The sequence below is a fragment of the Canis aureus genome, chromosome 8, assembly GCF_053574225.1.
Source record: "Canis aureus isolate CA01 chromosome 8, VMU_Caureus_v.1.0, whole genome shotgun sequence".
NCBI lineage: Eukaryota > Metazoa > Chordata > Mammalia > Carnivora > Canidae > Canis > Canis aureus.
Genome location: NC_135618.1, coordinates 3,362,667 through 3,382,939, shown reverse-complemented (window position 1 = coordinate 3,382,939; position 20,273 = coordinate 3,362,667). Strand labels below are relative to the sequence as shown.

The 20,273-nt window shown below is 33.8% G+C and overlaps 1 protein-coding gene across 2 annotated transcripts in view; it reads left to right on the top strand.

Annotated features, from left to right (window-relative positions):
* Window positions 1-20,273, top strand: part of NEGR1 (neuronal growth regulator 1) — an 813,801-nt gene that overhangs the window by 378,222 nt on the left and 415,306 nt on the right. The gene's annotated exons all lie outside the window — the stretch shown is intronic.

Here is a 20,273-nt window from a genome sequence, read left to right as displayed (position 1 = left end):
TTGTTTATGGTCTTTTCTCAGAGGTGCATAAATGAAAGAGCTCTCTTTTGATACAGAAACTTCATCAGATTTAGTTAGCATTTTAAGTCTTTCCAAAAAGAAAAAAAATCTGCTTATTGAAAGCATGTTTACATCCTACTCATTTTATAGTTGGTGAAGAACATATTTTGTAAGTTTTTACGCTGAATGTAAAGACCCACATGTATGGTTAAGAAAAACGTCCAGGTAAATATTGAACAGATGAAAGTTCAGAGAGAAACATATTTTCCTAGACATTTGGATAAGTCATAATAATGCTAATATGTATAATCAAGGAAAGACTCCCTACAATATTAAGTGCTTCCCTATTCTCTAGTGTTTCTATACATATTAAAAAATCATGTTCAGTGTGATTAATTAATGTCTTGCGAACCATTTTCTAGGAAGTTTGGAGATTTTATTGCATATTCCAGCCTCAGTGTGTAAACTTCATGTGTTTTCTGTTCACCCAGACCCTCTTACGTATAGTTGCATTGCTAATTTTGTGCTTTACTGAAGAAGTTTTAAAAAGTGCTAATGTGAATTTTTTTCCCTTATAATAAAAAAATCTTTAAAAAAAAATCTAAACAAGTAGAAATCTTGCAAGAAACATTGCTACGTGAGTCAGGTCTTCTGGGAGAATTGCAAGCTGGCGTTCGGCCCACTTATGCAGGGTTTCTTAATTTGTTCTACTATAAAATATTGTGAGTCTTTTCCCTAGCCATAAGTACCTCACCAGTTTGAAATGCAGAAATTGTAATTAGACTTGAAGTTGAAAAGGAAGGTACCGTGGAGAGTCCTGGCTCTTATTAGCTCTAGAGCTGGGGACAAACAGATGCCACAGACTATTTGAGGGCTGTTTCTTGGATGATGCTAATTGTTTATTGTGCTCATTATTCTGTGACATCCTTAGAATCACCCAGGTGCAGAGATGTTAGACTAAAATTACCAGTATCTGTGCTAAGACAAATTCACCCCCTCCCCAGTTTAACTCCATTTTGGCCAAGGCCAAGGGATTCAAAAGCCGTTGTGACTTTTATCAACAAGATTAAGAAAGCATTTGACGCTGGCCTTAGCATATGAAAGTGGAGCCCTCAGTAAGTTGTTTTAGATTCTTTTGCATTCCTCAAATATATAGAGAAATATGTTTACAAGAAGAAATAGGATCAAGTATATAGAGAAATATATTTACAAGAAGAAATAGGATCAAGGACAAGTCCAACTATTTTCCAGGTGAATTTAAACTAACAACTAGGCAACTGCTTTGATTCATTACAAGTTATTACCTATTGACAGGAATGCCAGTCTTATTCTGAACAATCACTTTTTTTTTTTAAATGCAACTTTTATTTGGTGAACTTGTTTCATGAAAGTGGTGAGTGAATGTGTCATCTAGTTCTCAGTTCCCCACATGCCAATGACAGGTTTTTGCATACCATAGATATAGTATAAGAAATTCAGTTTTCAAGTTCTGTGATTTTAATCATTTTTGGATTTGGTTTTGTCAATCCACTTATCAAATTATCAAGTAGAAGAGAAGTGTTTTATAAACCTATCAGTCAAAGGCACTAATATTTGAATGTTTCACCTATACAGTGTTCAACTACAGTATGAGTTTAGACCGTGGGTCTGTATGTGTGAATGTGGTCCAGTTACAGCAAAAAATAGATGACTTGCAGAACAATTGGCATTTCTTTGAACAACTTTCATACCCTCTATTACCAAGAAATGAGGCAAAATATCACTCTTAAAGCTAACATGATGAAAAGCAAGATATAAGCTGCTCAAAAACCAAAGTGGAGGAAAGAATAGTCAATTAACGATAGTGTTGGAGAAAATATAGAATAAGGAAGGGATAAATAGAATTACTTCCAGTACACTTTAAGAAGACTTTTAGAGAAATTGAGACATTTGATTTTCATTAATGTGAGTAAAGCATAAAGACCATAGCATTATAGTTAAGGATGCAAAAGAGTCATAATATCAAGAGAGTAAAGAAAATGATTTTAAATAGCTGTTGTTAACTCTTCTGTTTACTTTTCAAGACTTTTATTTTCTTACATATTTGGTATTGTTTCTAACAATAATAGCAAACAATTTGTGTTATGTGTGTTTATCAAGTTGAGTCAATCTTAACCTATAATCATCACTATGCTAGACACACTATATCTCCTCTGGGATGTTTATTAAATAGTGAGATTCTCGTGTTGTATTATCTGTGCTATAGTTTTAGTTGAACAAAAAGATCATCCCTTTGAGTTTTCTGTTTGTTAAGCAGAAATTCCAAAATTGGCCATCATGACAGATATCAAATAACAGAAACTTAATGTGTGTGATGATTTTATAGTACATCAAGTATTTTAATCTAGAGGAAATTATGGAAATAATTTTATTATTACGAATAATGTATAATGTCATAAAATCAAGATGGAATTTTATGTTGTCAAAGGAATTTAATTGAAGACATATACTTCTGTAGTAAGTAAATAAATTAATAAATCCTACAGTAGAGGTATTGATGAGGTGAATGAGGCAAATACATTAATAAATCCTACAGTGCTGGTATTGCTGAAGTAATGCTTTTTACATAGAATAAATGAGGCTCAGAGAGACTGAGGTTCCAAAGCCAAGCAGTAACAAATCTGAAATTATACCTTTTGAGTTCACAAATATTGAATTGAGTTAAACCAAGGTAAATATTGTGGCATTTACCAAATGATTACAAAGTATCATTTAAGTACTTACCATTATGGTAGATATTTTTCACAAATTTTCTCCAATATTTATAACCCACAAAGTGGATAAGATAACTCCCAAATGAAACAATAAAACCTCAGAAGGCAAAGAAAATTATCCATAATCACATAGTTAATAATTGTTGTTAGCAAAAAGTCTTCCTGTAACCTCCTCCAGATAGAGATTGAGAACCACTGAAACTAAGTCCTCGGGAAGAGCTCAACTCAACTTGTGTTTTTTGTTTTGTTTTGTTTTGTTTGTTTTGTTTTGTTTTTAATATCTTGAAGATGATTTTTTTTTTTTTTTTTTTTTTTTTTTTTTTTTTTAGTTTGTGGAGCTGATAACCTGTTATCACAAGGACTGGGGGATGAAAAAAACAGGGCTACTAAAGATAGGTCCCTTTTAAGCCTTATTAAATTTCAGTGTCTCTTTAATTTTTAAGGAACTAAAAATTTTACACATTGTGTTTGCAAGAAAGTCAGCCATGAAAGATTCAGTGCTCTTATGGGAAACATTCTCTTCTCTAAATGAAAAAATAAATTCCCTGTTAACTCTCTTGAAAGGTCTTCTAATTGAGGAAGTCCATTCTTCCCTCAAAGCACGTGGGCAGTTTCCATTAATAATAAAGCCCTTAGGAGAAAAATAATTCCCTAAGATGCTATAAAATGCCCAAATAGAATGAAATCTTCTGCCAAGGTTTATACTGACTCTGAGTTTTGATATAAGCAACTAACGGGGCCTTCCACAGGACTTGGAGAATTTTATCAGCAGTTATACAACTAACTGAATTAAATGGAAAGGGGCAAATGTGAAAGTCAACAGATTTAAATTGCACCCTCTAACTACAAAGCAACGTTTGCATCTGTTTATTTAGATGACAGTCCATCTTGGTGCCGTGCTTTAGGATCCAAAAGTCTAGGAAAGTGAGATAACAGTGCTCTTGAATTCCAGAGGAAAGCAACATGTTTGGGACAGAATATTCCCAAGCTGTGTTAATAGGAAAACATCTGTCAGTTACAGATTAATTTTCTTCACAGATTTTCTACCTTTGGAAACATCTGCAGCTGAAATGCATTTCTCTAAAATGTAGATTACAGAGGTCAACTAGTTTATCAGCCATTCTAAGAACTGCCTGCTTTCTACAGTACACAGATATAGCTGAAATAGCAAGATTAAGTGCATACCCTTAAAATCACAAGCAAAAAGCAGTTGGGTGAAAGGGAAAGTCTTTCAAAAAGAGCATATTAGTACTAAAATAATTCAGCTGGGAACTTAACTTGTAGTCCGCCACATTTTAATAAAGTTATGTGCTACTCATTATATTCAAGAAATATTTACACCAATCTTGTCCACATGGATTTTCATAATAAAAGCATATCCCTGCAAATTTAATAGTTGATAATCAAATGAAAATAAATAGAGCAAACATATGCACCTTGCAGAATCTTTGTTTTAAATGGTTTATTTATAGCTTCATACTTAGTTTATTTTAAAATACACATGCCTATTAGCAAGTTAGGAAAATGTAAATGTAGAAATCTGTGCAAACACCTAATTGAGGTGAACCCTGCCAAACTATTAACAGTTACGGTTTATTTTAGACTAAGATTTAAGTCTAGGGAACTTATGTGCAACTGCCAGAAGGCTTGGTGATGTCACAGATATTACAAGGAAGAAACTGTCAATAGTATTCTTATTAAAAGCTGAATTTGCTGCGAAGCAGATGGTTTCCTTTTCTCCTCATCCTCTTATGTCTTTCTTTCTTTATTTTCTGATACCTTTCTGCATCAGACCCCGATTGTCCCAAATGAAAGCCTCTCATAAAACATCTGCATATTTGGGGATCCTGTTATCTACATAATCTTTAGAAGAGCAATTTCCTTCAAGCTTGAAACATGCTGCATTGTAGGAAGGATTGAAACTGAACAGAATTCTCTTGAGAATCCTTTATAGGTAAAAAGTGTGAGATACCAAAACCAGGTGGGTCCATAAAATAAATTTCTTATATATAAGAATACCACCCATCTTTTGTTGTTCTGAGTATTTACCACTGTTATTATAACTACTAGGTATGTTGCCTGTCATTCCCATGGAATTCCAGGAAGTTTAATTTCAGGCTGAAAATCTAATCTAAATATTCAAGGTTAATAATTAAATAAATATCAATCCCCCTCCACTATTAATTCTTTATTGTGGCAAAATGTGAGGTCTTAAGGGAAATTCTAGCGGCTGTAAACATAGAGCCTTTGTCCGAAGGTCTCAACCTTTTCTGAGGTGATGCATTCGTGGGTAGGGAGAAGGAAAATATTTATGCATACAGTCGGAATTGAAGGCAGTAGGTTATCTTGGTAGGGAGTTGAAAAATAATATTTTACTAGAGGGTAAAAGAGTACTTTGAAAAGCTTCATTGAAACTATCAGTATCAAAATGCTTAGAGCTCATTTCAAAGGAGTTAAAAAAAAAGTCTACAAAAAGAATATTCATATGGAACCAAAGGTTGTCTTAAATTTGAACACAGAACAGTTAATGAAGAAATATCAACAAGGACTCTTTGTTCGGCCAACACTAGCTTGCATATATTCTAAAGGATTCATTTGGGTAAGTAATTGTAAACCACCATTTTTGACTCTAGAAATATATTTTAAATGGATTAAAATGAGAATTTTATTAACCCTAGGAAGATTTGATACAAAAAGCATTCAAAATACAGCCATTCTTCTCTGAAATATGAACAATAAGAATAGTTTATTAGGAAGGATATCAATAAAAAGTTGAAAGATCATAAAATATTCTCTATATAAAGTAGTTAAATTTTTTATTATTATGAAAACATATCCTTATGGTTTGCTACCCTTGATACCTGGGGGAGTTTGAAATATAAAGCTTTTCTTTCCATTATAAAATCCTAAGGTTTATAGTTAAAATTATGCACTTCTAAAAATACTACTGTAAATTCTTTTTATATTATTAGCTATCTTGATAATCTTGAAATGTTTCAAGACAAGTTGTACTAAAGTTACCATGGTTGGTGGCTATGAAAACATATTTATTCTTATATAACTCACACAAATGCTTCAATTTCTGAAGCAAGTGTTGGAGATAATATTTTACCGATGTTTACATTAGTCTGTTTAAAGTTTCTAAATTGGGCCCTCAGAAAAGAGATTTTTAGTTCTTTTACACTTTGTCTTTAAATAAAAGATTTTCAGTTAAAAAAATCTGAAATTGTACTCAATACTCCATCTAAAGATAGGGAGGAAAATTATATAGCCCCAAGAAATGTTGTGAATGCCATGTTAAAAACTTGGCATTTCTAAGATTTTTGTGAAATGCTTTAGTAAAGAGCACGAAAGTTATCTTAAGGTATTTTTCATAGAGAACAAAAAAATCTTTTTAAATTTGTGATAAACTGGAACATTTTGCATGTTTAGAGATTTTTTTAAATAAAACACTCGACATAATTTTATTCTGTCAACTTCAGCAAATAAAGAATATGTATCAATTATAAATTCTTGAACAAAGGGGTTTGTTGTGTAATTATCATGGTGCATTTAATTATCTTCCCACCTACAATGTCAGCAAAGGGTCATCAGAAAAGTTTACATTCCCATAAATGTCTCCTGTGGTTGATTGGCTTCACTAATAGTTGGGCTTGAGCCAGCTTGCGTTTAGGTCTTGTCTTCTTGAAGGCACCTTTAGTCTTTAAAAACTATTCTCTTGTCTTAGGTACTGAAGTTCTTTGTTCCTTTTACTATTCTTTTTATATTGCTAAATGGGTGTCGAAGGAGCATATTCTATCCTCAATTTATTCCTCAGCCTCAATTCCAGGGCAACAAGAAAAAAGATACCTCACCACTCATCATCCTTTACACATTTTCATAATTTACATGATGGCTAATAGTTAGGACGTGCCTATGTTATACTTGTTGCTGGGGGGTGTTTTGTTTGTTTAGGTTTTTTTAAGATTTATTTATTTGAATAAATAAGAGAGAGAGAACTTGATCGACAGAAGAGGCAGAGGGAGAGAGAGAGAAAGAATCTCAAGCAGATTCCCCCCCACGCTGAGCGCAGAGCCTGACAACCAGGCTGTACCTCGCAACCCTGTGATCATGACCTGAGTTCAAATCAAGAGTCGGGCGCTCAACTGACCCAGCCACCCAGACGCCCCTACTTGTTGCTGTTTTTTAAGGTTTCAGTACTGGTCCCTATCTCATCCATTGCTATGTGGCAATAGAGATATATATTTAATTGACCCATATATAAATCGGTTATTTGAGGAATTCATTGGTAGATATGATTTTGATCTATATTCCTTTTTATTTTCCTCACACTAACATGACCAAGCAACATGCTTAACATGGTCAAGCAACAAATATTTTAAGACTTCTTAGAGTTATTAACCCCTTGAGTTGGATCTTGGTGGTGATACCGCAATTAATTCTATATCTTCTAAGATACCATGCATTTTGTAATCGCTTCCAGAAATTTTTAATCATTCATAATAGTGACTTCAGTGAGTTTCTTTGATTAAAACTGTACATTCTCATGATGGAAAATATATTCTCAAAGTAAAATGGCATAATTTGATTCTTTTTTTTTTTTTAAAGATCTTATTTATTTATTCATGAGACATGGAGAGAGAGAGAAGCAGGTTCGATGTAGGGAGCCTGACGTGGGACTCGATCCTGGGCCTCCAGGATAAGGCTCTGGGCTGAAGGCGGCGCTAAACCGCTGAGCCACCCGGGCTGCCCGCATAATTTGATTCTATAGTTACAAACAGTGGGGCAGAGGTTTCCAGAGTGGTCCCTGCACCAGCAAACTGAGCTGGTTAAAAACACAAATTCTGAGGCTCCACTCCAGACTATGAACAAGAAACTCCAGGTGAGGTCCAACCATCTGTGTTTTAACAAGCCCTTCAGGTGATTCTTATTTATGTCAAAGTGGAAGAACCACTGCTAGGTGCTTTATCCATAAATGGATAATTTTGCTAAACAACTTTATGAGGGAATCAAATTTTAACTTCTATGTTCTAATTTTTTGAGTTAAAGAATACACTGGCTACAAAAATTGTCCAAAATTTATTTTGGATTATTTATTGATTTAAAATCACTCACTCAGGGTACTTCTCTATTCTCCACTCACCGAACAAAAATTAAATAGTAAGAGTAGATTTTTTTCCTAATATTTGAAATTATGGTCAGGAGAGGATGATTTTGAAGTTATTTCAAATTTGAATTAGGAAGACCAAAAACAGTAAGTTATTACCCTGACATCCCTATGTGAAGCTTAAATGAAGTCCAGGCCATGACAGGCCATAGTATATTTTGTTGTAATCCTTACACTACCATGTAAAAGATGGAGGACCATCTCCATCAAGGACTAAGGAGTCAGTCTTTCGTGCTGGGGCAGCTCAAGAGAATGTTCACATTGGATACGGACTATCTGCAATGGCAAATAATCCCTAAATAATGTTTTATTGTTTTCTTCTTGTTTAAAAAAATATTTTATTCATTTGAGATAGAGAGTACAAGCAGGGGGTAGAGGGAAGGGGAGAAGCAGGCTCCCCAAGAGCAGGGAGCCCGATGTAGGGCTGCATCCCAGGACCCTGAGATGGTGACCAGAGCTGCAGGCAGATGCTTAACCAACTGAGCCACCCAGGTTTTTATCTGGGTTTTTATCTTACAAAAATAATGTGTAGTGGATGGCGAACTGATTTATGTTTCTCAGATTGTTAGCTTAAAATCATAGAATCATCACAGTATAGAACTGTATTGGACTCACACACACACACACACACACACACACACACACAAACCTTCCTGTATTATATACAGTAGCTGGTTATTAATTAGGGTCAGCATGTTTAAGCAATGCTTAAGGATGCTCCCCAAAAGAATCTAGAGCTTCTTGTTATCTTCATTAGCCTAAAAAACAGAGAATCATAAGTAGTACTAACTTCAGAGAAGAAGCAGAGTGTGGAAGCCACGTGGAGGCTTGTCTAAATCAGAAAAATATTTTAACACTAGAACTATTTTTACCTGGTGGGTAACATTTCTGGGTCAGGACAGGCTCATGAAAGTAACATGGATGGGTCTCATTTAACTGAGTCTTTCCATATATTTAGTTGTGCCTTAGAATAGGAAGAAATCTAAGAACAATATTTGTAGAAAGTTATTTTCTATTATTTTCTAAAGAATGGTCCTTGTTAGCCCAGGTGTTTAGGTGGGTCCTTTACTAAAATATTGGTGCTTCTCCCAGGGGCTCCTTGGTGGCTCAATCAGTAAAGCAACTGACTGTCAATTTGGGCTCAGGTCATGATTTCAGGGTCCTGGGATTGAACCCCGAGTCAGGCTCCACACTCAGTGGGGAGTCTACTTGAGGATTCTCTCTCTCTCTCTGTCCCCTCCCTCCCCTTCCCCCACACTCTCTCTCAAATAAATAATTTTTTAAAGTCTTGGTTCTTAGTGCTGTTAGTATTTAAACTGTATGATCTGAAATGCAGATGTTTCCAGGTCTCTAGGATCTAAAACCAGGACTGCGGCATGCCACTGTTCAAAAGGTTCCCTGCACAGGGATGCCTGGCCAAGAGAGCAAGCTTGGGCTTAAATCCAGTCCACATCTGCTCACCAAGATGTAATCCCTGGCACCGGTCTGCTCCTTTTCTATTTAGTATGAAGACATTTTCCTGATCTTCAGCAGCACTGTTGAAATCATTTGACATTATCAACTGCCACCGTCATTATTGACAGCATGAATTAGCTAAATTCCAAAGACTCAGAATAACTAGAAATCTGCTTTTATAGAGAGAAACAGGATTATTCTGGAACCAAGTTAGGAGTTTTAGTTTAAGATATTTTTTTTTCATTAATCAGATACTTGCTTTCAGTACAATTAAAGCGAGTAAATGACAGCAAAGAAGGAGATGACAAATTGTGCCTAGGATTTATTTTTCTTAAAACTCATTATAAGACAGTATCTACTAGATTGTCATTTTTAAGGTATACCACTTTATGCTTTGTCTTTGTGATTTAATAAAAGCATATTTCATGTAGAAAAGAAAAAACATTTCTGCGGAAACCATAGTTTCCTGGGCAATCAATATGCAGAATATTTATTTGTGATGTTATGATACTGAATGAAAACCCGAGTTTTCTAGTCTTGAACATCTTTTAATTGAAGACGCTTGGACCTCTAGGGGGTTAACACACATAAGCAGCAGGCCTGGCAGCTTTAGCCCATTTCAGTGAAAGCAAATCCACATCCTTTCAATATTTTTCAGAGCAGGCTAATTTTAATATTAGGTTGATATACTTAAAAGGCAGAAAGTAATGATGGAGAAGACACACCATAAGATAGAAGAATCAGACGATGCCAGCTTGTGACTATGAGAATGGCCACCAGGGATGCAGTTAAAGATGGAGTCTTGCAAACCTAGGTAGACAGGAAGAGAAAAATGACAAATTGGTGCATAAGGATAATAAGCACTATAACTATTTTATACTCAAACATAAGGATCAATTTTTATTTTATTTCCTACCTTGTACATCATTCCAGAGTACAGTGTTCAATTCTTCTATTTTCACCTATTAAATAATGTACTTTCATAGATGCTTTGAGATCCTTAGATGAAAGGTACTAAGTGCAAATTAGTGTCATCTAAAAGCTGTCTTAATGACTTCATAAACAAGAGTGGAATGGCTTCCAATTTAGTTCTAAATAGGTGTAAATCATTTCATGTGAAGAACCAAGTGAATTAATTGCAGAAGAATAGTTCAGCATGCACCAAATCTATTAGGATACTTGAACACAGCTGCAACTCAGAGGATAAACTAGATTAGAATACTGTTTGCAGAAAATAGCAAATCGAAGCCCTCTTTGAGGCAATTAACAAAATCAGAGCATCCTTTGAAGCAAATAAGCATGAAAAATGTCTTTCTTACTCTGATTTTTCCAATTGCCTAATTTTGCTACTGTCTTGAGTGTCTTAGATTATGTTCAAAGCCCAACACAACAGAGTTTCTGTCATACAGATGAGATTTTGTTTTGATGTGAACTAAACAACCACAACTAAATGCACATTTTCAACCATAGCAATGATGAATATGAACTATTACAGTAACACCCACTACAGCTTGACTCACTGGTAGCATTACCCATCATATTCTACTTATAATTTTTCCATTGATTGTGCAGGGGGAGGGAAAACTAGAAAAATTATTAACAAAACAATAAAATGTATTTGCTTATGTAGATTATTTGTGATATATAGTGTCTTTGTATACATTATCTTAATTGTATGTAGCTATCTTATTAATTAGTAGGGCAGATGTTGGGTTTTTTTCTATATTTGAAAGAAAAGACAATGATAATCCATATACATTAATTAACTGGTGCAGTGTCAAATAGTGAGAGAGTTGTACATCAGGGATTTAACCTAATTTTTTTTTTCGAAAAACTTTCTACTAACCCATGCTACAATAACATTTCTTCTCTTAAAATTTTTTGTAGTTATTTTTTTCTTGCTAATAGATATTTCAGCTACTCCACACTGGGGGAAAAACATTGGAAATAGTGTTTTGCCATGGGCTTTATTTATTTTATATATATTTTTTCTATATTAAAATGTATATTTTGTTTCAAATCTGAAACTCAAAATACTTTACAAATACAAATATTATTCTGTAGAAGTAGGTAAATAATTCCTGCATTAATACCAAACAAACAAAAATCTCAAAGCATCCTGTTTGCCCTTTCTCTTCTACAGCTAGGAATGCATAAGAATTGAGAGATATGGGAAGAAAGAATATGTTTCAGGCATAAAATGTAGGTTATTTTGTCTTCAAGAGTGAAACATTGGTGAAGCCTAAGGGCAACCCATTTTCCACTAACCTCCTGAAACATTTTTAGGAGGAAAAATAAAGAAGAAATGAAGTAGAAAAAGACAGGCAAAATATCCACGTCGGAACAAATAAGAATAAATATTTGTGGTAATGTTAGTTTATTTATCAAAAATCATATCTGCCATAAATTGTTGCCTCTTCCGAGCCATGTGGCCAGGAGTGTACTACTGAAATTTAAACTAGATTCAGCCTATATCTATCAGAATGGGCTAAATAAATTACACTGAAATGTTATAATTTTCAGTAACTAAAACTTGTTTTGTATTTTGCACATATTTTATGTCTGTCATGGTAGATTGAGGCATGATGTTCATGATAGTCACTAAGAGATCCAGGAAGACAGAGAGGCAACCATCTTGAATGTTATAGTGTTAAAGGGAAAAGAAAATGCTTTGGAAAGTCCCACACCAAACAGGAAATGACATATCCTTCTGCTCATTATACTTCCTGGGACCCTGGTAACTGGTTTTCCATAAAAATATTTGGCAGATAGTGCCAATGTTTATAACACAACAATACTAGTTTAGTTGTTAGAATAATCCATAAAATCATGTCTTGGAGAATCACGGAGCCTAAGAAGACAAGTGGTCAATTCAGCAGAATGTATCACAACTATCCCACAAAATCACAGTGTACCACTTACATGAACCTAGAGGAAAACATCGTCAGCTCTCTGTATGTTACACCTCTTCAAAGCAAGTTTTAGACGGTATTTAATTATATGATTATTTCAGAAAGTCTTTACCAATTACATGCACTACATGTTTTTTTTATCAGTCTTTTGACATCTCTGATGATTGCCACCGTTTATTTTTATGTCTACTATATTATTTAGTGGGCCAGAATACGAATGTTAAAGATTGCACAACCTAAAAAACCCTAATGTGGTGTTTCTGAAAGCATTTGCTTCTATGCAAACCATATTAAGAGGGGCTGCTGTGGGTAATGCTTTCCACACTTCTCAGAAAGGACAAATTGATGTCTTTCTTATTCTCAAATAGAAATAGATCATTTGAGCTAAAGTTAACAGAAAACTCAATTCATGAGTTAAACCTAATCGAAAGAGAACCCAGATAGGTAGTATGGAAATTAAATCTCTTCTAAAACAAAGGGAAAAATTTGAGTCTGAATAAAAGCTATTTTGTTGACAGTAAATAAGGTAATGAGATTAAAGCCTTCATTACTGGTTTTATGGTTTCAAAGTCTGCTAGGTTCTTATTTGTCTAGTACAAATTAATTAAAACTGCCATGCATCGGCATGCCAATGTAAAGCATATTGTTTTATGACTGACAACAAATGTACAAGGTGTGAAAGGTGCGTGCAATTTACAAGACTGCTTAATATGCATTCTGGACTTGGAATGAACATAAAGCTACCACAACAATGAAGACACATGAAAAGGTATGTGGTCCTGTCAGTCACTCTTATTTTGACTTTTCTCATGATACTTGAAATGCTGACCTTAGAGGTGCCTTGAAAAGCAAAATGATCACAAAACATTGCAACCCACACACAAAAAAAGTCTACCAGATATACTGTTCCATCAATTTTGAGTCTGAGGAACTATTGCAATTTTAGAGATCCAAGATTGAGATAAGACCTTCCAAATAACTAGGTCACTCGCTTCTGAGCCACTCCTAGGGCTGTGTCTTTCATGTGTCAGCACAGTATGCCATCTACAGTCATAAACCTACATAAGTAATGCTTTACAAGATACACTCTACACTTCCCAAGTCCCTGAAACATTGATGATAAATAGTAAAATACTTGGTATTCTCAACATACAATAGAGTAAAAACTCTAAGAAGAAGAGAACTTCTGTACAGCTCTTCTACTTAATGCAATCCTGCAATAGAATTTAACTTCTATTAGACTTGCTTCTCACAGCTCTCTTATCCCCAGGTGTTCATATGAAAGCTGAGATTCTTACAAACAAAATATTCTAGCCTTCAGGGTGAATTTTCAAAATCCTGCTTAGGCAAGGCACATACAAAACCTGTTTATTGCATTTTGGGTACATGTTGCCTCTGTAGTGTTTTGAACATTCACCCCTTCAGGTTAACACATTCATTAAAAAACATCTCATGAGTGTGATATGAACTCAAATTTGAGCACACAGATTTAAATGAATAAAAAGGCACTTACAGAGCCAGATAATAGTCACATTCATAAGTCTGTGATTTTTCAACCTAGCTCTAGGCCAACATAATTTCACACGGTGTAAAAGAATGAACAGTAAAGTTATTACCTAATCTTTAAGACAGGACAATATGAAATTCTGAAATTAAAAATATGAGGCAGCTATACTTAATTGTTCCCTCCCCTCCACAAAATTGTAATCATAATGTTAATAAAGTATGAATTTAATATAGGTTAGATGTGTATGTGTGTATTTTACATCTTCAACCAATTTTTGAATTTTAAGATGTTTTTCTTGACCACTGGTGATTTTTTAAAACTAATACCTGCTTTTTCACCAAAGTCCAGGGAAGAACCTATTAAATATTTAATATTTAATAATAAATCAATTATATAGTGCTCAAATATTATTATGCATGAACTATTTTAATTACTCATATTTAAATTAATCTTTACAAATTATAACCTTTTATAGCAGATTTTTGTCAATATAATAATACCTATGTCTGAAAATGCTCAAAGTGAGTGTTGTGTTTTACAGTGCTGATGCATTAGAATGATCAGTTAATGACAATACTTCACAAAAATTTCCTTATATTTTGGTGAATCCATTAATATATATGAAGACTATTATTACATATCAGAGATTATTGGAAAAATGCAATTATTATATTATTAAGTGAAAAGGAGGCAAGATAAAAATCAAAATTATTCTTCAGAGCTGTTATATTCTTTTGACCTGACTACATATTCCATATGCTTTTTATTATGTTTCAATTTTTATCTACACAAATATTGGCTGGGCAAGTTTCCAACCTCCACTCTGTTTAGCTTACCTTTTCCATGCTACTCTGTTACTTGAGTATAACAAGCCTTGTATAGATAGCACTTCCTGTGTTATCTAGTATGCAGTACCTATAATATTAAATAAATGTGAGACTAATTGAATTTCCCTTATGGACTATCTGTCTTTCAGAATTCTGGTAATCACTTTTGCCTGCTATATTTTCCAGTAAGACTTATTTTATACCATAGAACTATATTCTAAGTTTTTTTCTTATCTTTTTCACAATTATTCATTTCTTTTTCTTATAATACTATAGATTTACTTTATGGACTCATTATATTTATATTTATCACTTTCCCTCTCTCTATATATATATATGATCAGGGTTTGGAGGACTTACATCAGTTGTCGTAAATATTTCATCTAGAATTCTTTTCTCCCATCTATTCAGTCATTCAGCAAATATTTACTTAACTATTTTAATCCAGGAACTCTACTTGATATTGAATATTAATCTATAAACAGGATATGGAAGTAAAACCTAGTGAAGGATTCAGATAAGCTAATAAGAGTTTTGGTGTAGTGTAGGGAGAGTGCAATGTGCTGACAGCACTCAGGAGGGGTCCTGGCTAAGATTTTGGAGATGAGGGAATTCTCCTAAGATATATTGATGTCTATGCTAAAATACAAAAGATAAGGAGAAGTGAACCAGACAAGAGGCCTACCTTCTTGTGTGTGCATGTGTGTGTAACAGAGAGTGCGCATGTGTGTATGCTAGGGTGTTATTAGGATAAGGAGCAAAGGAAGTAGAAATGCAAAGTGAAGCAAGAGTGGGAGGAAAGAGTAGAAGTGTATTTCAGAAATAAAATACAATTTTCAGTGAACTAGGAGAAGTTTGATATGGCTAAGATAATACTGGAAAATGCCTAGAATATTGTTTGGCAACAAAAATTGATTGCCCATGAAGCTAATCAAAGTTAACTTCCAAGTGTCCTCTTTTGTATAAGCATCTTCCAAAGCCCTGGGAGGGACAAAAGCAATGTGCTTAATTAAATATGTAAAACTACACTAATGAAAATAAGGGATTTTACCTCAATTGATCAAGTCCCCTGTGTCTTTCTACACTTTCTCTTATGTCGGGAGACATTGGAGAGGCTCCCTGAAAGAAACTGGAGTTGGGGATTCATTTGATTGAGGCATAGTGGGATAATTTTTTTGTGATTCGCAATTACTTCTATGTTGCATAGTTATTTTTTAGTTTTACCCATGAGACTATCATCCAGGAATGTCTCTTCTGAGTAATGAGGGGTGAATTAAAAAATACATTGGAAAACATTTAAATTTCTGGCTGATTAGACGTGAAACAATGACATTAACACAGCTAATATAAAAATCACTAAATACAATATAATTGGGGGGGGGGGAAACATTGACCACAAATTGTTTAATGATGTCCTCAATTAAAAGAACAAAGGCTTGATACCAAACATATTATATCTGAGATACAATTGATAGAGCTTTTTCCAAATTCATAAAAATTCTATTTTCAGCACAAAACTATTAATGAGTTTGTGTGCTGAAATATATTTTCTTAAACTAATAAAGTGAAGAAGCCTGAACAGTGTTGCTAAGGGAGAATTAGAAATAATATCTTTTTCTCTATAGAAAATTTAACAAAGTAATTGTCCTATAAAAGGCAAAAATATCTAAACACCTTGTAGGAAAAATCATTATAGAGGTGAATCAGACAAACTAATAAAGATAGTATATGTTTTCTGAATTTTGGGTGTTTCTAATATGTGTCAGGTTTTAAAAATTTGTAATCTATTTTTGTCTGAATTTTGTTCTCTCAATTTTTTACAACTTATTTTTTCTTACTGGAGAGGAGGTAGTGCTGAAAATGTAAAAAGTCCCTCAAAATCCTGGACCTTCCTCTGCCTGGCAAACAGTTATGCTCAAAAAATGGTAGCTGTATTTTTTGAAGACCAGATTAATTCACTAAATCCATTAATTCTTCCCTCAGTGTCACTAATTTTGACACTTCTAACAATTTCTCATTGTAGGACCATCGTGCTTTGCACGCACTTTGCACTTGGTAATTTTTTATTGATAATAGCAAACTCATAAACACAAATCTGGATTCTCCAAATCTGGGAAAATTTCAGATTGAAGGTTTACCATTACTACTTTTCAAAGGAAATCTAAGCACTTTAATTATTTCAAGTTATCCTCTCTCTGCTCCTTAATTCTGGTTATTTCATCCTTAATCACCTTTTTCAGTGTTGATATAGTTGTATCTTTGTACTTGACCCTGAGTTTCAAATAGAAATCATCTTTTTTTCAAGAAATCTTATAAAAACCAGTATCATTATTTCATTTCATTGTCTATACAGAACAACGACAATTGAATCCCTTACTTTAATTTGACCTGTGATGATATTTCATTAATTATGTATACTGTCTGGTTCAAACCATCATGTTCCTTGTCATTATCCAATAGATCATTGCTAGTTGATTTAGAATTTTGCAATTTAAAGTTGACTTTCATTTGGATTTTTGAAACTAAGTAACAAATAGATTTTTTTTGTTTTCATTTTAGTTTTTATAGAGAGATGAGCCTCCCAAAATAATGTTTCTTTAAATCAGTCTGTGTGTTTTCCTTTATTTCCTTGTGTATAAAATAACTGATTGACACTCAGATGTGTAAAATCTACAAAAAAATGAGCAAATGTGTTTCTGTGTTGGTATTATTTGATGTACATGTTTGAAAGGATCAGAATGAGAGAAGATATTTGCAAATGACATATCAGATAAAGCGTTAGTATCCAAAATATATAAAGAACTTCTAAAACTCAGCACCCAAAAAACAGATAATACATTGAAACAGTGGGCAGAAGGCATGAGTAGACAGTTCTAAAAAAAAAAGGCATGCAGATGGCCAACTGATACATGAAAAGATGCTCCCCGTCACATCACTCACCATCAGGGAAATACAGATCATGCATTTTCAAGTTGGGAGGGGACTTAAATGTCCATAGTCAATAAAATACTTTTTTCCGTTTTTAGTGTGGCAGTTTCTCATTCACTGGTAACCCGTTCCTGTGGAGACAGTTATAGTGTCTATGTCTGATCCCAAGAGCCTTAATTAACAAATTAATCCTCTCAACACCAAAAGAGAAGGCTACCCCTTTTTCTATTTCACTAACATTCAGATATCTTAAAATCACTATTGACTACCTCTTAAGTATTTCTTTCTCTAATTTAAACAATCCCAATTCCTTCATTATTCTTTATCTGTCATAATAGTCAAACAACTTGGGTTCATTCTCTCCATTCCAGTAGATTTAAATCCCCTTTAGGATACGGATAAGTTACCTATCTTTTCAGTATTTCCCCTTTCCAAAGCACAGGTACACTGATACTTACCATTTGTATGATCTTTATGCCTTACAAATAACTGCCATTTACACTGTCTTGTTTAATAGTAACAATAAAAAGGAAGTAAATATATTCCCATTTTTCAGTGATGAAACTACAGTTCAGAAAGGTTAAATGATTTACCAAATTCATAATTCTAGGTGTAGAGCCTTATCTTCTGACATTGCATCCACAGAGCATCCCCATTATATTATCTCTGCATACCACGTTTATTTATAAAATATATAATCACTGTTAAAATATACTCGATTTTTCTCTCATAAACATGATTTATTAACCATAAAATCAGCCACAAGTTAAACATAAAAGTAACCCTGTGCTCTCGGGATGAATCTATAAACTACCAGTAATGATGTTGAGAGTTGCTAAACAGTGCAGAATATTTAAAGGGTCAAAATATTGGAGGGAAGTTTTGATGAAACAATTTAATATCTCAGCCATTTTAATTAAAATGTGCAAAACTTGGTAGGGTCAGATATTTGTGTCATTACTTAAAGTACAGCTTACATTATTCACAATAGCTATGGCCTTTTATCATTTTTTAAATATTGAAATATTAAAAGAATTAAATGGTTGGGAAAGTGTCTGCTCTTCATTATTATTTGATTAGCCTATTCTTACTGACATTATAATGGATGAATATGATATGTTGTGGAACATCATGTCAAAAACAATTCCAACATTGCCTCTGAAGCCAAAATTCTTTTTTCTAATAATACTTAATGGTCTAGTTAGGAGATACTTTACTATTCTTCCTGTGTTTTTTAAAAATTATTCTATTAGAGATTTTTAAATTATTTAAATACTTTTTTTCAACCCAAGAGAGAATACCATTGGCGTTTCACTTGCCACTTTTTTCTTTTCCTCCACATCTTCCATTCCTTTAAGTAAAGAATTTAAGTAAAGCTGTTTGCAGCCTTTTCTGTGTATGCTTATATGGTAAGGTGTTTCTACCTCTGTTGGGAAAATGTGTGGGAAATATCAGAAAGGGAGACAGAACATAAAGACTCCTAACTCTGGGAAACGAACTAGGGGTGGTGGAAGGGGAGGAGGGCGGGGGGTGGGGGTGACTGGGTGACGGGCACTGAGGGGGGCACTTGACGGGATGAGCACTGGGTGTTATTCTGTATGTTGGCAAATTGAACACCAATAAAAAATAAATTTATTATAAAAAAAAGAATTTAAGTAAAGCTGTTTGCAGCCTTTTCTGTGTATGCTTATATGGTAAGGTGTTTCTACCACTGTTGGGAAAATTGTGGACTATTTTAAATGTTGGCATTTTAAAAATAGTGCTTTGAACACCAAAGAAGAACAATAGGATATAATAGTATGATTCATAAGACATGTTTAAGATGTAAATTTTTTGTTCAGTACAGGGAAAACAAACTATTCAAGATATTTAAAACCCAGAGGGATTTTTATCCATGGGATTAGTTGCTTACACAATTGTTGGATATGCTCTGTATGGAGCCTCCAGCCATAGCTAAACATACTTCAGGTCTGTTCTTCCAGGGAACTAAAACTGAAATAAGGAAGATGGAAAATCCAGAAGTGACCACTGGGAAGTTCTGAACATTTTATTCTTCCTATTGTTTTCCTTTTTTTTGTTTGTTTTTTTTTGTTTTAGCCACCATGTCATTCCTTGCTAGGGTTATGCAAACATCAAATCAGAACTGACCTCGAACGTCTCTTCATTAAAAACCTACTAGAAATTGTCCTCTCGAAAAAATGACCCATTGAACAGTTTTCAGTGTATTGCTTTTCTTCATAGGAAATAGTGTATACGGTCCTCCTGTTCTCAACGTATTCCTAAATCAGCAGCCCTACAGGATACGGTTTTTGTTTCTCGTATGATATTCAATAGTATATAAAACCATGTGCACCTACAGCACTGTATAAATAATAAATAATAATATTTATGTCCTTCAGGGAAAGACTGGAAACTTTCCTACTTTAATTGAGTTCTTCTGTTTGTGCTTTTGATGTTTTATTTATTGTGTGCTTTGTTGGAGGGATTTTTCTGTTTATTGTGTGGTTCCTGTTCTATTTCAGCACTGGAAATAGCTCCTGTCTTGTGTTGCCCTTTTCTTTGAAATTTTGTTTAATTTCTGTCAGATGAAGGTGCTTTGGAGGCTGGAGGGCACTTGTGTCAATAAATTAAGGATATAAAAAATGTCATCTGCTACTTTTTCACCTCCCCTACAATATTTATCAAGGTATCAGGAAAAATTACTTTAGTCACAATTTCCTCACA